At 40.1% G+C, this 2,794-nt stretch overlaps 1 protein-coding gene across 1 annotated transcript in view; it reads right to left on the bottom strand.

Annotated features, from left to right (window-relative positions):
- The window catches only part of LIN9 (lin-9 DREAM MuvB core complex component), a 92,369-nt gene that overhangs the window by 32,697 nt on the left and 56,878 nt on the right, over positions 1 to 2,794 (bottom strand). The gene's annotated exons all lie outside the window — the stretch shown is intronic.

Here is a 2,794-nt window from a genome sequence, read left to right as displayed (position 1 = left end):
CCGGGCTGGGGATTTGAACCCGCCACCTTAGGTGTACGTGGCTGGCGCCTTAGCCGGTTGAGCTATAGGCGCCGAGCCGTACCATTTTATTTTATATATCTCATTAGGTGACAAGAAATACTGTTTTAAAATCCACTGTAACTAGGACATATCAAAAGGACTCAACCTAAACAAGCTCTCACTGGCCCAAAATAGGAGAATTTGTGAACTAATAACAACTGCAAAGAAATGAATGGTTTTAACATCATGTCAAAATGATGACTGACATGATTTTGACATGATGTTAAAATCCATGAGTTCATAGTATTAATTTTTTTTTTTTGAAACAGTTTCACTTTGTCACCCTCGGTACAGTGCTATGGCATCACAGCTCACAGCAATCTCCAACTCTTGGGCTTAAGTGATTCTCTTGCCTTAGCCTCCCAAGTAGCTGGTACCATAGGCACCCGCCACAATGCCCAGCTATGTTTTTTTTTGGCTGGGGCTGGGTTTGAACCTGCAACTTCCAGCATATGGGGTCAGGGCCCTACTCCTTTGAGCCACAGGCACTGCCCCCCAGCTATGTTTTTGAGACGGGGTATCACTCTTGCTCAGGGTGGTCTCGAACGTGTAAGCTCAGGCAATCTACCTGTCTCAGCTTCCCAAGTGTTGGAATTACAGGCGTGAGCCACCATGCCTGGCCCTTATAGTGATACTTTCGAAAAATTAACCATTAATAAAGAATATTAGTTAACAAACTTAATTCTAAACTAAATTGGAAAACAAAGAAAAAAATTTAAGCATTTATCTTGCCTTTCCTACACAAACTGTACCATTAAGCAACTAAAGAATAGATTAGAAGAAATTTTTCTTTATAGAATTATTACATATAATAAAGAATGAGTTTCAGCACCTGTAGCTCAGTGGCTAGGGTGCCAGCCACATACACCAGAGCTGGTAGGTTTGAACCCAGCCCAGGCCTGCCAAACAACAATTACAACTACAACCAAAAAATGGCCAGGAGTTGTGGAGGATGCCTGTGGTCTCAGCTACTTGGGAGGCTGAGGCAAGAGAATTGCTTAAACTCAAGAGTTTGAGGTTGCTGTGAGCTATGACTGCCACAGCAATCTACTCAGGGTGACATAGTGAGACTCTATCTCAAAAGAAAAAAAAAAGAATGAGTGATAGACTGAAAAAAAGCATCATTTTGCAATTTTAGTGAATAGATTTAAACATTGATAATTGATGGCAGCTAACATTAAAAATGAGAGAGATAATAATATGAACTTCCTTTCAAAGAACATAAAACTATCTCCAAAATTAGGCATATAAAAAATAACCAGGCTGGGCACTGTGGCTCACACCTGTAATCCCAGCTTGGGAGGCCAAGATGGGTGGATTGCCTGAACTCACAGGTTCAAGACCAGCTTGAGCCAGAGCGAGACCCCCATCTCTAGAAATACCAGTATTGTGGTGGGTGACTATAGTCCTAACTACTTGGCAGGCTGAGGCAAGAGAATCACTTAAACCCAGGATTTTGAGGTTGCTGTGAGCTATGATGCCATGACACTCTGCCAAGGGTGACAAAGTGAGATTCTGTCTCAAACAAACAAACAAACAAAAACAGACTTGGTGCAGTGGTTACGGTGCTGGTCAAATGCACCAAGGCTGGTGGGTTCAAACCTGGCCCGGGCCTGCTAAACAACAATGACAACTACAACAACAACAAAATAGCTGGGCGTTGTGGCAGGCACCTAGCTACTCGGGAGGCTGAGGCAAGAGAATCGCTTAAGACCAAGAGTTTGAGGTTGCTGTGAGCTATGAGGCCACAGCCCTCTACAGAGGGTGACATAGTGAGATTCTTTCTCAAAAAAAAAAAAAAAAAACCCCATCAAACAAAAAATCCAAATCTAAATCAAATCTCTAGATCCAAATATCACTTTACACAAAAGACAAAAGATGGAAGAACATGTTTACTAATAACCGAAAGATTCATTCAGTCAGAAAATTCCAGACTATAGGAGACTATAAACAAATAATCCAGTTTCCCTAAAATTAATTTATATGAGGAAAGAGAATGTTTGACATTTAAAAGACAACTGGAAATTATGAATACTAAATGGATATTTGATGTTAAAACATTTTAAATTTTTAGATGTAATAATGGTACTGTAGTTACCATTATTCCTTAGAGATACATAATAATAATGGTATTGTAGTTACTTTATTCCTTAGAGATACATAATAAAACATTTACAGATAATGACATGATGTCTGGTGATATGCTTCCAAACAGCATAGGTGGGAGAAGGAGCAGGGATACAGATAAAACAGGATTGGACAGAAGTTAAACATTGTTACAGCTATGTGATGGGTATACAGAGGTGCTTTAAATTTTCCACAGTGGAAAGTCTAAAGAACTGACTTAAGTCATTACAGGCAGAAGGCCTGATGAGATAAATTACGTATTTGTTCACTGAGACCTTCACTTAGTGCTCAGTAGGTCCAGGGCTCTGATATAATCTCCTTACTTCTCTAAGTTGTTGAGTTTTACTAGAAATGTGTATGTTTCTTTAAAATTGGAAATAGTAAAGATTGGGATGAAGACAACAGTTTCTCTCCCCTCTTTTGTCTCTCATTTAGTTTTCATTGTGTTTATTACTTATTTTTGATAGAAAAAGATGCTGTTTCCTTTTAATTCTTTTCAAAACTGAGTCCTTTCTAAGAAAGTGCAGTCTCGGCTCGGCACCTGTGGCTCAATCGGCTAAGGCGCCAGCCACATACACCCAAGGTGGCGGGTTCGAATCCCCAGCCC

This window comes from Otolemur garnettii, unplaced genomic scaffold (genome assembly GCF_000181295.1).
Source record: "Otolemur garnettii isolate 467f Iridium unplaced genomic scaffold, OtoGar3 scaffold00045, whole genome shotgun sequence".
Classification (NCBI taxonomy): Eukaryota; Metazoa; Chordata; class Mammalia; order Primates; family Galagidae; genus Otolemur; species Otolemur garnettii.
The sequence above is the reverse complement of the archived record's forward strand: the minus strand, read 5'-3'. Positions and strand labels throughout refer to the sequence as shown.